This window comes from Periplaneta americana, chromosome 17 (assembly GCF_040183065.1).
Source record: "Periplaneta americana isolate PAMFEO1 chromosome 17, P.americana_PAMFEO1_priV1, whole genome shotgun sequence".
Classification (NCBI taxonomy): Eukaryota; Metazoa; Arthropoda; class Insecta; order Blattodea; family Blattidae; genus Periplaneta; species Periplaneta americana.
In genome coordinates this window covers 106,223,193-106,244,172 of record NC_091133.1, presented here as the reverse complement: position 1 = coordinate 106,244,172, position 20,980 = coordinate 106,223,193, and the positions used below count along the sequence as shown (strand labels likewise).

Below are 20,980 nucleotides of genomic sequence, written 5' to 3'. Positions count from 1 at the left end.
GTAAATAATTTAAATGCTCAAACCTTCATAATATCTAAGTTTATGTTTAACATTCAGGAGGGTGTAACTCACTAAATTTAAAAAAAATATATGACATATGTTTATATGAACTTTTTTCATCAGAATGATGCCAGAAATCACATCCTAGAGTACTGCCCAATCTTCGTGAATCACCCGGTATATCTAATAAACGCTAAGGAATATGAGCAGCTTTAATAATCTCGTAGATATCCTCAATATTCTCGGAAAATTTAACAATTTTCCAAACATCAACAATTTTTCTTATGTGCACGTACGAAAGTCAAGTCAAAGTCAAAGTCAGATTTTCGGCGACTTCGAAGAAAAGTCACGATTGGAGTTTACTTTCGTCAAAGTGTCGACTGTGAATAGAAAAATGGTGACTTCGTACTTTTCAAAGTAAACTTTGGTCCAAAGTCATGATCATCATCCTTCATGCATTAGGAAATTGATTCCTGTAGCAGCTATTGAAATTGGTCCATCCATCTTTTGGATGATCTTCCAATATTTCTTCTTCCCCGAGGTTTATATTTCCAAAACTTATATAGTATCCTGTCGTCCTGCATCCTTGAAATGTGAGACATCCATGTATTTCTATATTCTTCTATTTTGTTGTTTAATTCATATATCTCAAGTTCTTCTCTTATTTCTTCGTTTCTTTTATGTTCTATTTTCCTGTAACCTGCTACGCTTCTCAAAAAATTTCATCTAATTTGTTTGTAATCTAGAGGCATCTCTCTTTTTCATAACCCATGTTTCGCTTCCATATAGTAAACTGGGCACTGACATCACCTTATAAAATTTTAACAATGTATCTTTTCTAGCTTTTGATTTCAGGGTTCTTCTTATTGTTCCATTTATGTAATTAAATTTTTCTATTTTTTCTTTTTGATCATAGTCTCATTTATAAGATAAGGTAACACCCAAAAATTTAAATTTATTTACCTGTTCTATGATACTGTTTCCTATTACTATTTTAGATCTTACAGGAAATTTGCCACAAAATGCCATAGTTTTAGTCTTATGTGCAGATATCTCCATATTATAGTTCTTATTTATTTTCCATAACTCATGTACTGCTCTCTGTAGGCCATTTTCATTATTTGCTATTACTACTGATCGTCAGCGAATAGCATCGTCATTATGAAATTATCTTCATTAAAATTCTGTGTATAGTTCTTTATTTTTATTTTCCATTTTCTTAATATTTCGTCCAGTGATATAAACAGAACTATATGAGTAGAACACCAATGGATCTGTTCACATGACAACGAACAAGAGAGTCACTGCCAATTAAGAGATCTCAAGACCACGTGTATGTCTTTACAACACTTTATTCTTTCCTTGGACAGATTTAAGGTGCTCAGGTGCGTCAGTGACGACTAGAAGAACATGCTCCTATTCTTACTGGAGCACACGTTTAGGTAAAACCTTCAGTATTTTAGAACTGAATAATTTTGAATATTACGAAGACGATACGTCAGTTATGTTACTAGATTTTGCTGTTGACTGACAGGTTTGAAATTATGTATATCGGAACATGTTTACGTCACGCTTTGCTGAAGAATTCCTCAATAGGCATGAATCTTATTTTGCTAACCCCTGCTGTATATTAATACATAGCCCTATGCATAGAAGAGATGCAGGTCGATCGAAAAAAAAAAAAACTTTGAAAAAACAATTTATGTCTTTATGAGATTGAAATGAGCATGTAGTACACTCGGTAGTTACCAAGCGATGGATTACAAAGAGTGATGAAATACTTAGCAAGGTTTCCTCCTGGAAGAAGTAACAATGGGTTGCTCACGTCGTAGATTACGGCACGTAAAATAACCCTGTCCCTGACATAAGAAATATGTTGACGCCCATTCTTCGTCTATGTTTTTTTTTAACGAGAACAATTTATTTATTTACATTAAAAAGATACAAATAATTGATTAAATGGCGATCTTACTTGTGTTAATTATGTAAGCATGTGCGGCTTACAGCTGTTTCGGTGCTATTCGACACCATCCTCAGAGCCTACTAGATCTCGGCGCTATCTCAACTTCGCTGCCTGTTGTGTGGGTGCGTTCGTGTGATGAAGAGTTGTGTCAAATAGTGTGTGTGTTCTAAAATTGATCTGTGTGTTGAGAATTTGATTGGGGTGTGTTTGTATATTTCATATTGTTCTATTGTGTTGATTTTCTGGTTTTTGGGTTGTATGTGTAGGATTTCCATGCCTATATTTATGTTATTGTATGTGTGGTTAGCATTAGTTATGTGTTCGGCATATGTAGATGTATTGTGTCCTCTGGTTATTGCTTTAATGTGTTCTTTGTATCGAGTTTGGAATGATCTGCCTGTCTGTCCAATGTAGAAACTGTCGCAACTATTACTTGTGAGTTTGTATATGCCTGTGTGTTGTATTTATTTGTTTGTGTTGTTTGTGTGTTGAGATGTCTTTACAGACACACTAAAACACACCCCAATCAAATTCTCAACACACAGATCAATTTCAGAACACACACACTATTTGACACAACTCTTCAACACACGAACGCACCCACACAACAGGTAGCGAAGTTGAGATAGCGCCGAGATCTAGTAGGCTCTGAGGATGGTGTCGAATAGCACCGAAACAGCTGTAAGCCGCACATGCTTACATAATTAACACGAGTAAGATCGCCATTTAATCATTTATTTATATTCAAGTGTTAAAAGTAGTGTACGAAAGATTCAACATGGAATAAAAAGATACATTCAGAAACTATTATATACACAAAAACAGAAATACAAATTAATGAATTTACCCTCGTATGAACAAACGCTCTTGGTCAGGAGTAAACTGACCTGTAGATAAGCAGAAACAAGAAGACAAAACAAATTAATATAAGCAATAATTCGACACCTTGGAAGGGCCGTTAGAATGGATCCTGTGCTGCTTGGTCACCTTGGTGATATGAACTTAGGGCGGGAGGATAGGAGGCCCCCATTGGGTGACCGGGTGAGGGTCACATGCGACCGGTGGGCTGGTAGACCTCATCCTCATTCATCCTATAAATTCGGGATGCACAATAGGCCTCAGTATAGCTGACGTGCAAAGCGTCGTCCCTAACCCGCCTCTAGCCACCCTAACCTAAGTGAAATTTCAAGGTGTGCATTCATTAAATTTTACGGTAGTTCACTGAAATGCCACCCCAAAAATTCACACTCGTACAAAGAATTTTTATGTAAGAACTTAGAAAAATATGACAAAACTAAAGTTTAAAGATTGTCCAAATCTTAATAGCTCAGCTAGAGTGTACAACCTATGTAAAATGTACAGAAAATGAAAAGATTTAAGAGTATCTAATTTGTTTTATTGTAAACAGAACATATTAACGTTTAATACGGGTTTAAAAATGCATGTGTAATATTTTATTTAAATGCTTGTTTAAGCACTCGCCTCTCCTAAACATTGGGAGATGGGTACGGTAGCGCTATTGACTATAAAATATGAATAATTTTACAGGCTTTCAGAATTTGTTTCCAGATTCGCTGTATTTGTTGAGTTAAGCTAACAAACTTAGTTAGATCGACAATGTATATGCTTGTTTGTTATCCAATGAATGTGACGACATATGCTGTGACAAAATTACCAATATGTCTGATTCAAAAGCTACGCTAACAAAACAAGCCGCTTTCACGTGAAAATGGTGTAAAAGAGAATAAACGTCAAATGAAAATATCAGAGTATTTAATTCAGGTTACATGCGCGCTAAAGAACACAGAAAGCGAAATACAGGGTTATTCAAAAGTCCTGATCCGTTTTCATAAAACTGAAGTGTAACGTTTTTCTTTTACGGGTAATATAAACCTTGCTTACTAAAGAAGAAGAATCGCCATACAGTAGTGCAGCGTTTCTCAAACTTTTTTCAAGCGGGGACCACTTTTTAAGTCAGAACAGTTCCGCTGACCACTTTAGTCTTGGATAATTTCGAGGGAAAAATTGTTCTGGGGCCGGGTATCGAACCCGGGACCTTTGGTTAAACGTACCAACGCTCTCCCACTGAGCTACACGGGAACTCTACCAGACACCGATCCAATTTTTCCCTCTATATCCACAGACCTCAAAGTGGGCTGACAACCGTCAAGCAACCCGGACCCGGAACAATTTTTCCCTCGAAATTATTCAAATTAACTTTACAGGGAGTTATTCCTGAAAGCTTAATTTGCATAATACACGTCACTGTACGTAACAGAAAACCACAATTTAAAGTCACACAGAGTTAGTGTGCACTCAAATGTTGGTTGCTTGACGGTTGTCAGCCCACTTTGAGGTCTGTGGATATAGAGGGAAAAATTGGATCGGTGTCCGGTAGAGTTCCCGGGTAGCTCAGTGGGAGAGCGTTGGTACGTTTAACCAAAGGTCCCGGGTTCGATACCCGGCCCCGGAACAATTTTTCCCTCGAAATTATTCAAATTAACTTTACAGGGATTTATTCCTGAAAGCTTAATTTGCACTTTACTCTTGTTCCCTTCGAAAGCAAATTTACCATTTTTGTAGCATATTTTAATACCAGTAGACTTATATTTTAAAATAAAATTAATGAAATATAATACTTTTGTAATTATATTTTTGTAGTCAATGACAAGTAACTTATAATAAATTATTCTGTGCATTGTTGATTCATCGCTTGCCTTTAGCAGTTAGTTGTTTGAAATCCTTCTTATGTGGTACACGCCAGTAGTTGTCCATGTCTCTGTTAAGGGTATATGTACGTTAACGACCACAAGTATTATCAGAAAACGCAGGCTCTAAATTTCTAAAATTGTATAAGAAAATGAACTCACAATTGGACAAAAATTACAAGGTACCACAACAAGACTTATTAGAACTTAAATATCCGATAAAAGTATAAAAAAGGTTACTAATAATATTTTTCAAACCAGTTTTATCAAAGTATGAAAAAAAAATTCTGCAGTTACATAACTTTGTTATGGTCTCTCTGACATCTTTAATTTTTTTCCTGCATGTAATAAACACTTATTTCTGAAAAGTAGACTACTCTGAGACATACAGAGTTGTTTCTTTTAATAAAATTAATATTTTATTTGTCCTATATAAAATATATTAAAATTTACATAATGTTTTATGACCTAATTTTTCTATTTTCAAAGAAATGGGTATTATTGTAGTCTACCTTTTGCATAAATGCATGTTAGATCAGTGTACAAAATTTCAAGATTCTATCTCTAATGGTTGTGAACTTATGAAATAATATGTGTGAAAATTGTCAAATTTTGAAAAATTTAATTTAAAGTAAAAAGTGAATTCTTAAAAATATTATTAGTAATCTTTTCTATACTTTTGTCAGATATTTAAGTTCTAATAAGTCTTGTTGTGGTACCTTGTAATTTTTGTCCAATTGTGAGTTCATTTCCTTATAAAATTTTGGAAATTTAGTGCCTGCATTTTCTGATAATATTTGTGGTCGTTCACGTACATATACCCTTAAATAGTGTCCATTATAAATAATGGAAAACTGGGTTTGATCCGGATCTTTGAAAAGAAGGGAACATGATAATACGCTTCATTTAGGCAGTACTGATAGTTCAGAAGCTGTGTGTGAAGAAATATATTAATTATAGTGCCATTAAAGAAATATCTAGTCCTACTACTAGCTATTCAAAGAAAAAATACTTTCGTAAATATGACAAGAGTTATTTGGAACTTGGATTTGCTTGGCAACGAGAGTGAACCAAAACCTCAGTGCGTTGTTTGTTACGAAGTGCTTTAAACAAGTGTATGAAACTCGCGAAATTGAAACGGCACTTACAGACGAAATACGCAAGTATAGGAGAGTCGGGTAGTATCGGACATCGGGTAGTAGGCCTATCGGACAATGCGTTTCTTTCATCTACCACCATATGGTAGTACCTGAATGATATGGTTACGTTTCTCTATACATCACAGAAACGTAACCATGTCAATCAGGTACTATCATCGTGTGGTAGATGAAAGAAACTCATTGTCCGATATTACCCGATGTCCGATACTACCCGACTCTCCCCTATAAAAAGTAAACCTGTCGGATTTTAAAATAGGCGGAATCTAATTTTTTATATCATCTGGAAATGCAGAAACATGCCCGATTTCAACAAGTAAAGATACAATTTGGCACGTTCTATTTTATTGGTGTGTGACGTACAGTACGTGCCCATTTCAATGTGCAGACTGGGTGTCGGCAAAACTGTTAAGAAAGTCATCAATACAGGAAAAGTTTCGGTACTTTGGTCCTCTGTTATGAATTCGGGTGATCCCTGACTGGGTTACAGGCTAGGCACCAGATATCCAGGGAAAAGATGTTCATAGTGGTTTAAATCTCTCTTTTGTTGCTGAGAGTAGAGTGGGTAGTGGGTAGACGGGTAGGGTAAGAAATTTCATAAAATATTAGTACTGGGAGAAAAAGTAAAAGGCGATTGCCATGAATAATTTCCAAAGTCTGAGATTTTCAGCTATAGTGTGATACGCAATTCGTTTGAATTTTATTTTTTTCTGTCTTTTTTGAAGGACCACAAGGACAGAACTCGAGGACCACAAGTGGTCCGCGGGCCATAGTTTGAGAAACGCTGCAGTAGTGTATGGCTGATTGAAAGGTTTATCCAATGCTCAGGTCCAGTAGGTGTTTTTGTGAAAATTTCACAAATCTGGTCCATCAAGGGCAAAATCAGGATCTTCACGAACCAGAGTCTCAGAACAGGATCAGTACTGGATGAAAGACGTTCAGGAAGACCAGCGACATCGGTAGAAATTGTGCGAATCATACAGGACGCAACTGAATGAGCCTCAACACACCCAGAAGAAAGCTTGGTGTATCCCAATAGAGAATCCTACACTTTAAGCTTCATAAATGTGTCTATCAAATGCAGGTGCTGTATGCGCTTGAGGACGAAGACCATGCATCTCGCGAGGTCATGTGTTACGATCTGCTTGAGGCTCTGAAACATGAGGATCTGATGAATAACATCTTGTTTAGTGGTGAGGCGCCCTTCCACGCGTGTTGAGGCTCGAGGGCTAAGTTCAATATTGCGTTCTGTATGCTACGAACAGTTTCTGCCGATGCTGCTGATCTTCCTGAGCGTTTTATATCTAGTACAGATCCCGTTCTGAGAAATTTTCTCATCAAATCCTGATATTTTCCCTTGATGAACTAGATTTGTAAAATTTCCGCAAAAACACCGCCTTGATCTGAGTGTAGGTTACCATTTCAACCGTCCATAAACTATGGCGATTCTCTCTTCTTTAGTAAGCATGCTTTATATTACTTGTAAAAGAAAAACGTTATACTTCAGTTTCATGAAAATAGACAGGAACCTCTGAATCACCCTGTATATAGGCCTATTCTTCCAAACATACATTATGTTCTTTAACATTCAGTAAACCCATATTGTGAATATGTTCAGTAACTAGACTTATTTATGGTTCTCTTCGAACAGTAGTTACATTTTTTTTTATTTTAGTCGGCTATTTAATGTCGCTTCTAGATCATATATGTAACAGATAGGTCGGCCTTATAGGCTTTGACGTTAACTTTTGTCAGGTTTACTACGCTGCCATCTAGTTGTAACATAAGGAGTCACGTCATAATTTCCATTTGAATTGCATTAGCGACTGTACTGCCATCTCGTGTTCGTTTACGGCGACGGGTGGCGATCCTGGCTGTTGTTTTCTTCAAAGTGCTGCCGATTTTAACATAGCGATGAGTTATCTGTTAGCGTTGCTGTAGTAACAACTAGATTTTTTTTAGCTTGGATGGAATTGCTGATAGCGAGATGATATTTGGAAGGATAAGTCCCAGGATTCCCAATGTGATTATCTGACACTCGACTTACAGTTGGGGGAAACCTCGGAAGAAACCAACCAGCAACTTAAGAGAAAATCGAACCCACGATTAGAGCAACTCTGGATCAACAGCCAAACGCGTCTACGCCTGGATCATATGCGGAGACTAAGAGGAAGGCGGAAAATAGAGAAGATTGGAGAATGCCGATTTGCAGTGAAAGACCTGCCTTTGAACAGAAAACTATGAATGAACGAACGAATGAATTAATATTTAATTATAGATTTAGACTTTATATTTAATCTTTCATTTAGTCTTATAGCCTGCTATGCATAGACATTTTGCTAGCCCGCGCTACGAGCGTGCTAAACTAGCCCCGACTACAGACTGGTTACCTACTTGTACAGGATTCATATCATATCATATCATATCATATCATATCATATCATATCATATCATATCATATCATATCACATAATATCATATCATATATCACATCATATCATATCATATATCATATCATATCATATCACATAATATCATATCATATCACATAATATCACATCACATCACATCATATATCATATCATATCATATCATATCATATCATATCATATCATATCATATCATATCATATCATATCACATCACATCACATATCATATCATATCATATCATATATCACATCATATCATATCATATCATATATCATATCATATATCATGTCATATATCATATCATATCATATAATTTCATTTCATTTCATATCATATCGCTAACACTGGTTTATGAATACGAAAAACGTTAGTTCGACGATCATCCACCGGAAGACCGCGCTAAGAATGTCTATGAATACGGCCCTTAATGTCTCAAGATTCCATTATAGTTATTCAGATTACAATTTGGAATAATAAGTTACTTTTATATTTCAAGAAAACAAATTGGAAGAAAAATCAATCAAAATTTTCATTTTTAATGTAGATGCTATAAAAAAACAGAATAAGATGATGAAATTTATGCGAATGAAGAGAGAAAAAGACAGACTTTGAAGGTAAATTTTATTTATTTATTTACTCATTTATTTATTTATTCATTTATTTATTTACTCATTTATTTATTTATTTATTTATTTATGTATTTATTTATTTATTTATTTATTTATTTATTTATTTATTTATGTATTTAACCTGGTAGAGAGAAGACCTGAGAAGGCCAGCAAGCCTTCTCGTCCCCTCTACCAGGGGATTACAACTACAATATTAAGAATACATAAAATTACAATTATAAATACAATTAATATTACATTTACAAATATAATAAAAATCAAAGTACTAAAAGATTAACTGATTAATAAAGGCACTAAAGATTGTATGAGTAGAGATCAAAATTTCTACTCATGCTTGTGAGCAGAAGGGCACGGACTTCGAAGCTCGGACAGAGACTCTCCTGTTAACAGCCCAGTGACATGAACGCAACCCACACGACTCTTATCGCAGATTGTACAAGACGTAAACTGCCGCTACTTTATGGGTCGTAAAAACGCTTCATGAGCTTCTGTGTTGATAACTCTTGCTAATATTTAAATTTAGATTAAATTTCATACCAGATCGTGTTCCCAAACCCTCGTGGAGGTGTGTAAATCATATCTACTACTGTAACGCCCCTAGCTATAAACACTTCAGCCAGCTGGGTTCCAGGTTCGAATTCCGATAGATTAAATGACATTCTTAATCGAAAAATAACTTTGAAATATTTCTCAGAGTCAAAACTCATTCCGTTGAAACTTATATCGAATAAATAAACGAGTTATGAATTCAGACTTGCATGGTGCTCAAACGTGGAGCAAGGATTCTCGATATTTGCCTATCGCCGAAGAATGTGTGATGATCTGTGAAAAGTAATGAAATATTAATTAGGATTATTACTTTTTAACTTTGCTCCAGAGTATGTCATTAGGAAAGTCCAGGATAACAGAGAGAGTTTGGAATTGAACGGGTTACATCAGCTTCTTGTCTATGCGGATGACATGAATATGTTAGGAGAAAATCCACAAACGATTAGGGAAGATACGGGAATTTTACTTGAAGCAAATAAAGCGATAGATTTGGAAGTAAATCCCGAAAAGACAAAGTATATTATTATGTCTCGTGACCAGAATATTATACGAAATGGTAATATAAAAATTGGAAATTTATCCTTTGAAAGGTGGAAAAATTCAAATATCTTGGACGAACAGTAAAAAATATAAATGATACTCGGGAGGAAATTAAACACAGAACAAATATGGGAAATGCCTGTTATTATTTGGTTGAGAAGCTTTTATCATCCAGTCTGCTGTCAAAAAATCTGAAAGTTAGAATTTATAAAACAGTTATATTACCGGTTGCTCTTTGAGAGAGGAACAGAGGTTAAGGGTGTTTGAGAATAAGGTGCTTAGAAAAATATTTGGGGCTAAGAGGGATGAAGTTACAGGATAATGGAGAAAGTTACACAACGCATAACTGCACGCATTGTATTCTTCACCTGACATAATTAGGAACATTAAATCCAGACGTTTGAGATGGGCAGGGCATGTAACACGTATGGGCGAATCCAGAAATGCATATAGAGTGTTAGTTGGGAAACCGGAGGGAAAAAGACCTTTGGGGAGGCTGAGACGTAGATGGGAGGATAATATTGAAATGGATTTGAGGGAGGTGGAATATGATGATAGAGACTGGATTAATCTTGCTCAGGATAGCGACCAATGGTGGGCTTATGTGAGAGCGGCAATGAATCTCCGGGTTCCTTAAAAGCCAGTAAGTAAGTAAGTGAAGAGGCAGCTAATGGCCCTTTGAAATTGGATAGCGGATCCGCTGGTGTAGGTGATGTATAACGGAAAATAGAAACTTTCTCACATATTCTGCTTCAATATCTTAAATTGGATGGAGGGTTGGGGCATAACTCATGGCTTTTTTTTTGTGAGAATGCGGACGCGATTCGAAATTTTGAAATCTGCAAATGAATGGTAGGGTAGATAGAGTAGGGTAGAGTCAGTCCTACATGCCCGCCGTCTTTACCTCCAAGTTAATAGCCTACCCTACTCTTGGTACTCATTTCATTTTTTTAGCTGGTTATTTAGCGTCCATGTGATTGGTGACAGCGAAATGGTATTTGACGAGATGAGGTCGAGAATTCGCCACAGTTGTTGTTTAGTCAAGGTTTGAACCTCATAAGTAACAGATTACCTGAAATTCGCCTTACGTCGAGAAAAAATCTCTGAAAAAAGCCAGTCAGGTAAACAGCCCAAGCGGGAATCGAACCCACGCCCGACCACAATTCCGAATCTGCAGGCAAGCGCCTCAGCCAACTGAGCTACGTCGGTGGCCCCTGAGAAAAGCACAGAGTCACAGAGGAGCGGAAGGATTAGATAAATGGAGAAAATTCATGACCCAAACGGGAATCAAACCCGCGACCTTCCGGATAGCAGCATTGCGTCTTAATCGTGAGGCTACCGCGCGTTCCAAGTTATATAACATTTCGAAATGTTTATTACGACATGAAAGCCTAGATCATATATGTAACAGATAGGTCGGTCTTATAGGCTTTGACGTTAACAACTTTTTTCAGGTTCACTACGCTGTAGTTGCATTAGCGACTGTACTGCCATCTCTTGTTCGTTTACGGCGGACGGGTGGCGATCCTGGCGGTTGTTCTCTTCAAAGTGCTGCCGAGTTTAACATAGCGATGAGTTATCTGTTACATATAATATGATCTAGGACATACCTGCACAAACAGCGCTCAACGAGCGCGCGCGCTCCTTCGGAGCGGGAGAGCCATGTTTACCGCTCGCCGAAACGGAGAGGAAGATACGTCAGAATGACATAGACTTGCTACATAGGTAGAGGAGAGGAAACGACCACTCAGTTATCTAGTGGAGTGCAGTGTGTAGGCCTATTCTCAGTAACTGTTTCACGTTGCTTACCTACTGCTACAGTACAGTATGGAGGAATCTAAAAGACGGAACATAACATTTAACATTTAACAATTTACAGCTCGAACTTATTGATCTTCAATGTGACCTAAGGGCTAAAGATCGTTTGAATAATACTACTAGCCTGGTTGAGTTTTACAAGACTAAACATTAGCAATAATATCCACGATTACACAGGCTGGCTGTGAAAATGATTGCTATGTTTGGCTCAACATTTATATTTGTGAGCAATTGTGTTCTATAATCAACTTTAATAAAGGCAGACATCGATCATCTGTAACTGATATTTCATTATGATCAGTAGGCTACTGTTCCTTTCAGCTGCTAACAGCATAAAACCTCGTTTTGATGTACTGATAAATAAAAATATAACAAAGTGATATTGTACATTTAAGTAGCTATAGAATTTCTATTATTTCTGTAAAATAAATGTTTCTTTATTAATTAATAAGACTTCGTGGAATTTCCAGGAGAATCGCAAGGTTTACTGCGCACGCGGTATAGACTGTATGAGAAGGGGACGTGCAAAGGATAGAGTATGCCTCTAATGTAAATACTGAGCAGTATACTGCGGTTACAATAAAACCTGTATCCTGCATTCAAGAAATATAATGAATGATCATTGAATTAGGAAATGTCTAAACATGTAAATACACAATTATTTTGTAGTTAGATATATTAACTCTTAAAATTGAATGTAAGATACATCATCCTTGAATATGTGCATTGCAGTGAAGAGTTACGTACATTTTGAGTGACTGCAAAGTAACCTCCTCCGATGGTCACTTAAACAGTTTTTATTTTGGGCAAATGTACGTTCAACATCACACGATGTAATACGTACTTACATATTTGAAGAACGGAAAGTCACTACTTTTTAGTATACCAACTTCAGACGTCTTGTCGTGACCTGATAGTACATCATTTATAATACGAAGTTGTGAATAGGCAGAATTTTTAGCAACCCAACTTACATTTCACTTTTTCTGTAATTAGTGAATTGTTATTTTGGATAACGGTTTGTGATACTTTATCCACTATATTAAGGGCTTCTGAGAGTTGTAGTTTAGACGATTCTAACAGGATGATGCTTTTGGACACGATTTTAAAATTAGAATCAATGAAGAGAATATCTTCCAATAGCTGTTCAGAAGGCAATGATTTTATAGCTGCAACAGCGGAACTGTCGTGCTATCCAATGCATCAATTACCTCCATTGTTTTGCCGTATTGTTCTTCATAATAATTAACAGCATCAAACCACGTTCTCCAACGGGTCAAGACTGGCTGCGGGGGTAAGGGTATTCCAGGGGCAATTATTCGGAACAGCAACACTCTCATTGTAGTATATTTCATTGGATTCTTGTCTGCACTGAACAAATGTTAAGCTTTGACTATTCCAAGCACAGTAATGCAAAAACAAGTGCTTACATAGGTATACATTAGCTGTAGCTGCTCCATCTATTTGAACCGGTCACAACTCTTAATATGAACTGCTTATACTACGAGACCGGGCGGTCGCTCACCTCCTCTATATTACCGTACATCAGCAACCTGATAGCATGCTGCGTGTGGCAATTCAACGAAGTCTATTAATTAATAATAGTCCAAGATAGTTTTGTAAATTCTGAACGGGAATTCATTTCGTAAACACTCGTAATAGTACTTCCTTTGGTATATATTTTGTACGAGATCACCCCTTCTTCCAGTCCACCCTCATACAGAGCGCAGCTAATATCTGCATTCCACTCATGAGATGTGAGCCGGCTCGGAGAGCGAAACCTTGTGCAGGCCTGCTGTAGGATGAAAGCTAAGTATCAACCCGGAAATTTACCCACAATTCTCTCGTCTACGAACACCGTGCCACCACATATCGGGCTCGACTCGTCAAATCACTGACAAAGTCAAGTGGGCCGACTTCCAACCGCCGCGCGTTGGTCACAGGATTTAATTATAAGCAAGTGAATCACTCACCAGTCGGTTGCCTGGCAACTATACATTAATTCCTGGCACGTACATCTTGCTACTTATCACTGCCATCTAACGGGTAAGAGTCCCTCTCCTCCGGGTTCGCTGGATCCATCTTCTAGCCCTAACACTTCATTTGACCTCACTATCAATAGTCTGGGATCGGTGAAGGAATTTTAAGAATCATAAATCACTGAAAGCCTGCTGTAACCTTTCTCAGTAGCTAAGGCACGTTGCTTGGAAGATATATGGGGCTACCACCATACTTACCGAGGGACTGGATGTCTCAGGCGAAATTCCAGAATCATAGTGAACCCGTGTAGTGGGCATTCCGCTTATAATAACCCAGCGTTAAATTGAGAACGTCCGATAAATGAATGGAGAGCTTGTTTAATATTTTAGTCCTATTCTTTTGGATTACTAAGACACAGAAAGCAACATAGCTAAAAAAAAAAAAAGCGAAGGAAAACCTGAAAAAAACCATGCCTACTGTATAACGGTTATGCGGTGGGCTGGTAAACCTCCCACGTAAAAAATTAACATATTCAAAAGCCTCAAAGGAACAGTCTGACAGATAAAACGGTAAATGACCCTGTAAAGAACAAGGATTAGAGATTTGGACAAGTGGATATTAAAAGAACTGCAACTTAGAACGTAAGATTTATAAAAGATTAGTTCTTACCCTCAATAGCGTGTTACGAATTACAAGAAAGGAAACTAAAGTCAGGGTCAGCTTACTTCATACCATAAGGGTGAAACCCAATCATTTCCCCCCCCCCATTACTACATATAGGGGAGAGTCGGGTAGTATCGGACAGCGGGTAATATCGGACAGTGAGTTTCTTTCATCTACCACACGATGATAGTACCTGATTGACATGGTTACGTTTCTGTGATGTCGCATAGAGAAACGTAACCATGTCATTCAGGTACTACCATATGGTGGTACATGAAAGAAACTCACTGTCCGATACTACCCGATGTCCGATACTACCCGACTCTCCCCTATTAGTGGATTGTGGTGATTTTCTAGTTTGCAGGTTGAATTTTCTTTTGCCAACTTCGTTTCGAATTTCGATACTGACAGGTACTACAATTGGTAGTGATTTTGTAACTACACGCAACAATGGAAATCCATACAGTTGTCGATGTCTTAAGAGTTCGTCTATGTCTATGACAAAAGCAAATAAAACTGCTCTGAAGATGACCACAACACAGCGGTCGAAACGTCAGCCACCAACACCAAGACAACGCGGTAGAAGCCCCGAAGCTTATCCACACACCATGTACACCAGCCGCGGAAGCCTACGCGAACAAATAAAAAAGGTTTACTATAACCAGGACTGCTATAACGTTGCGCCCTGACAGAGCGGCAACTTCTCCGATAACTGAGTGAGGCGGGTTTCCGACACAGCAACTTCAAGGCGCTTTACGGTCTGACAGTGTTAAGGTACGGTCACACGTCGCTACTTTTGCAGCGATGCAGTACAAAAAATTGCGCAACTCTCGTACTGCGACGTGTGAACAACGGTGCAACCCGAAAAGTAGCGGCTGCCGAACCTGCTGCTCGCTAATTTTCCATGCTGCGCGCAGCTTAAAAGTAGCGACGTGTGAACAGGGTTCTCAGGGTTGCAGCCGCAGCATTTTTGATATCGGTTTTGTTGAAACTTTTGCTGTGGTTGCGACCAGTGTTGCCACCCAAATGTGCCAATGATACTTTTATTGTTTGGATGTATTTTAATGTTAGATGTGATGAAAATAAATTATTTGTAACAGTTATTAAATGCACAACACAGTCTGAGCATATTTGCTGACGATATAATTCACTTTTTTAATTTTCTGTAGCGTAGATTCAAACAGGAGGGTTGCCAGCATTGATTGCGTGAATATGCTGTTGGTTATCATTTAAGTATATAGGCGTTTTTAAAAGCTTTATAGTAAAAATAATGCCAATTTCTGAATTCTAGTTAGGACAGAAAAGCAAATAATAGATAAGTAAGCTTTCGCATGAGTTTATTAATAATGCGAACATAACCACAAAATGTATATTGAGAAGTCAACACGGAGATGGAAACCTGCAGCATGACTGCGGCTGCAAAAGTAGCGCCTTGCGTGTGAACAGACTCACAACCTCCAGTTGCAACTTTTGCAGCACTCGGGTTGCGCAGCACGAAAAGTAGCGTGCAGCGCGCTACTTTTGGCTTACGTGTGAACACGACACGCAACTTTTGCAGCTGCAGTACAAAAGTTGCGCAGCAAAAGGAGCGACGTGTGACCGTACCTTTAATGCCACTCTCAAGCAGCGGTCGGCAAAGATTATGTCGTATGAAATGCAGCCCGCAATACACAGCAAAAGGGTAGTAGAAGGGGAGGATACTTAACCCTCAACTGGTATTGCTTTTTTAATGTACGTTAACGATATCTATCCATATGGGTCTATAGTGATCCATAGATATCAGTTGAGGGTTAAACTGCCTAGCGACAACCGACTCTTGAAAACTCTACATTGCATAAACTACTAATTATATGCATATATATCGATGTCAGCAGTATACTCCCATGTCTCCTGTCGTTATAACATAATAATATTATCATTTATTACCCATGGATCATGGTTCAACAAAGGATCGATACCTAACAGAGCCTGAAAGTTTTGAATTCAATATTCTGGTTTGTCTACCTTATTCTTCCACAGCTATCTCGATGTTATCCTTTCCTATGTTTCAATAAAGCCTACAGTTGAAGGAAAATTAAATGAGTAGTTGCAGTTACAGAGCAAAAGGAAATTGCTGTACATCAGGGAAGTGATGCGGTGGAAGTGAATGACATGATATATCCAATGGGAAGGACAACCGACTGGAATCTCTGAAACAAAGGAAGAGGACAGATGCAGGATGATAAGAAGAATAATAGATGGGAGAAGGGGCACTAATAACAGTGGAAAGGGAGAAAATAAAAAAGAGAATATTGGAAAATATGGTGAGCATTAAGATGACGGAAGTGTAGAGGAGAAAATAAGGATAAACTTAAAAACAAAAAGAGCTTAAATAAGACGAAAATGATAGTGCAAATAACAACACCTTAAGGGGAATTAAGATCGAAAGAAAGGATTATAAAAATATGGCATGCAGAAATAAATTAATGAAAGTGAGGAAAATAATAATAATAATAATATAGATGAAGAGAATAAAACAATGAAACAAAGGATGGAAAGTAGAGGAAAGGCAGGAAAAAATTAAATGAAGAGAAGAAAGAGGGGAAGAAAGGGGTTGAAAGTACAGGAGAGAATTAATGGAAAGGGAAAAAAGAAAAGAAAGGGGAAAATTAAAAAAAAATGAATAAAAGGGAGATAAAATTAAAATGGCAAAATGAAATGAAAAAAATTGAAGAAAGAAGATTAAGAAGGTAAAGTATAGAAAAAGTAGTGAAAAGTAAAAGAGCAAAAAAAGTAGAATAAAAATAGGAAGTAATAAAAGTAGAGGAAATTATTATGGGAAAGAAGAAAATAAGAAAAGCGTAGAATTAAAAAAGATAAGAAAAGAGATGATAAAATCTGAACAAAAAATAATGGAGAGGAGGGAAATAACGGGAAGAGAAGAGAAGAGCTAAAAACAGGTAGATCAAAAAAGTAAAGGAAAGGATTAATGGGAAAAAAGGAGAAGAACAAAAAGAGAAGAATTACAAAGCGACGAAACGGGATGGTAGGAATCTGAGGAAAGGATTAATTGAATAAAGGAGTAAGAGAAGAATTAAAAGAGAAGAATTAAAAGAGAAGAAGGAAGATCATGAAAAGTAGGGAAATTGAATAAAGGAGTAAGAGAAGAATTAAAAGAGAAGAAGGAAGATCATAAAAAGTAGAGAAATTGAATAAAGGAGTAAGAGAAGAATTAAAAGAGAAGAAGGAAGATCATGAAAAGTAGGGAAATTGAATAAAGGAGTAAGAGAAGAATTAAAAGAGAAGAAAGAAGATCATGAAAAGTAGAGAAATTGAATAAAGGAGTAAGAGAAGAAGGAAGATCATGAAAAGTAGAGAAATGATTAATGGAATGAAAGAAAAAAACAAAAAGAGAAGAAGTGAGATCTTAAAAATGGAAGAAGAAGAAACGAAAAGAGCAGAACCAAAAAGAGAGAAGAAAGATGATATAAATAGTAGACAAATAATGGGAAGTAGAAGAATGGAGGAAAAAGAAGAAAGTGGAAAAGAATAAAAAAGAGAAGATGGAAGATGATATAAAATGGAGAGGTCAATAGGAGGAAGAAGAAGAAAAAAGAGAAGGAGAAAAATTATAAAACGTGGTGGACAGACTTAATAGAAATAAGGAAAGGAAAAGAGGAGAAAATCTGAAAGTAGAGAAGAAAAAGTGATATAAATGATAGGAGAGATTTAATGGGAGGAAGTAGAAGATAGATGAGGAGAGGAGAGGAGAGGAGAGGAGAGGAGAGGAGAGGAGAGGAGAGGAGAGGAGAGGAGAGGAGAGGAGAGGAGAGGAGAGGAGAGGAGAGGAGAGGAGAGGAGAGGAGAGGAGAGGAGAGGAGAGGAGAGGAGAGGAGAGGAGAGGAGAGGAGAGAGGAAAGTTGAATAGATACAAAAAAGAGAGAAAATGCAGATGGAAAATGGAAAGAAAATAAACCTATAAAGAAATAAGAAAGAGATATGAGGACAAGGAATGTGAGTAGGAAAGGATGCGGAAAACAAGACGAGAACAAAAACAAGAAATTCTATTGTCAAAACTTGTGGATCTATTTGTAAGATCTGCACTGATACTGCATAATTTCCTGAACCGGCAGAATCATCTTCTGGGCATTGAAACGCCAACGATCTCAAACGTCAATGGAGTGTAAACCTGATACTGGTCCACTTTCCAATCTTCCCATATTTCCCAACGTCTGCGCATACAAATCTACGACGTTATTGCCTTCTTATCGTAACTGTTTGCCTTATCTGACTCAGACTCGCGTCGAACCTGAAAGCTCCGGATGCTGCGTGCTGTCGAGATGTTATGTGAATGCAGTAACTGCAGATTCTTGCCAATATTTTCCCAGAGAAAATATCTTACTTGAAGCTCGTATCGCGTGAGCATTCGCAATTTCGTTCTTCAACTGTTTCGTTGCTATGGATACTGAAAACATGAAGTTTGCGAGGGCCGCTGAAGGAGTCTCAAGCCGCGCCATGCCCGGGGCGAGCACTTGCATTAATTACACCGGCAGTTCCCAAGACGCCGTCCTAATTAGCGAGACAAGAAACAAAGCAACTCCAGGCACACCTTCATTTGTTTCTTTCTTCGCGCTGTCGCATCATCCAGTGCAACCTTTGAGCGTTATCCTCAGACACTCCGTTGCCAAGGAAGAACATGTGCCCGTCCTGTATCACGAAGAAAATAATATATCAAGTTGATGCACAAGTTTTTGTTCATTGCAACACTGCGTTGCTAGGAGATTGTTTATCCTTTCCATTTAAAATATTGTTATTTGGAGTGTTATGCTTATAATTAGGGGACAGTCGGGTAGTATCGGACATCGGGTAGTATCGGACAGTGCATTTCTTTCATCTACCGCCATATGGTAGTACCTGAATGACATGGTTACGTTTATCTATGCGATATCATAGAAACGTAACCACGTCAATCAGGTACTATCATCGTATGGTAGATGAAAGAAACTCACTGTCCGATATTACCCGATGTCCGATACTACCCGACTCTCCACTACACCTTGAATTTTGAAGATTTTAAAGAAGTTTTTGTTATTTGTGAGCTAAAGAGTTTGGAGTGTCAAGAGGAAAAAAATCTAACACTACCGACATATTCTGTTTGAGTATAATAGAGGAGAAAGGCAGCGGAGACTGCTCGAAACATTTGTGTTGTGTACGGGGAGAATGCCGTCGCAGAAACCACTGCAAAAAAAATGGTCCTGTCGTTTCAACATAAAACACCTCGTACAAATTGATTTCATGTGTACAAGTATAAGAAAGACAATTTATAAATTCATAATATTTCGAAATTTTATCACTAAGGAGGCATTGAGAATAATATTTTTAGCTTTGGTACCAGCCATGTATGGTGGGTCTCTATCACCACGGCATGGCGAGTCCTCAGGTTGCGGATAGAGGAGACGGCCTTCAGATATGGAGGGTAGCTGCGAATATATTGAATAAGCAGTCGTGGACAGCCGATAAGGGGTGGTCCTCCAGCTTGGGGGATGGGCGAAGGGCTAACAACCCATCACCGTAAAAAACAGCTTGTTACGAATCCCTACAATAAGATGCTTAGGAAAATATTTGGAGCTAAGCGGGATGAAGTTACAGGAGAATGGAGAAAGTTACACAACACAGAACTGCACGCATTGTATTCTTCACCTAACATAATTAGGAACTTAAAATCCAGACGTTTGAGATGGGCAGGGCATGTAGCACGTATGGGCGAATCCAGAAATGCATATAGAGTGTTAGTTGGGAGACCGGAGGGAAAAAGACCTTTAGGGAGGCCGAGACGTAGATGGGAGGATAATATTAAAATGGATTTGAGGGAGATGGGGTGTGATGATAGAGAATGGATTAATCTTGCACAGGATAGGGACCGATGGCGGGCTTATGTGAGGGCGGCAATGAACCTTCGGGTTCCTTAAAAGCCATTTGTAAGTAAGTAAGTAAGCTTTGGTACAATCATTAATACAATATGGTATAATAAATTGGGGTGGAGTAGTATCATCTGTACTTAATCCATTAATTTTATTACACAGAAAATTAATAAAAATTTGTCTGACCAAAAATATAGGCTACCCAACGAATTTAATTTATACAGATTTGAATGTATTGCCTATTGAAGAAATGTTTAAATACAGTTTACTAACTTACTATCACAGAAATCAAATAAAACATAAAAAATCTAATTGATATGAATATCGTACTCGAAGACGAAAGTCTATTTTCCCATTAATTGAGCCTAAATTTGTAAAATTATTCATGATATAATATTAACAAATGTATTATTTTACCTTTTATTTCTGTTGACTATATTCATGTTTTTATTGAATATCACTGGCTTCTGTCTGATTGTCAATTTATATTAAATGTGTATTTTTCTCTCTTTTTCTCTTTCTCTTTCTTGTTTATTCTTGCTCTTGTGTGTTATTTATTGGTTTGAATTAAGTTACTTACTGTATTTAGTAAACTGTTCTTGTAAATTTTATGTTATATTATTGACTAAGACCACACCGTAC

The 20,980-nt window shown here is 37.4% G+C and overlaps 1 protein-coding gene across 3 annotated transcripts in view; it reads left to right on the top strand.

The window, feature by feature from the left end:
- dcma (decima) overlaps positions 1 to 20,980 on the top strand; it is a 555,093-nt gene that overhangs the window by 410,415 nt on the left and 123,698 nt on the right. The window lies entirely within an intron of this gene.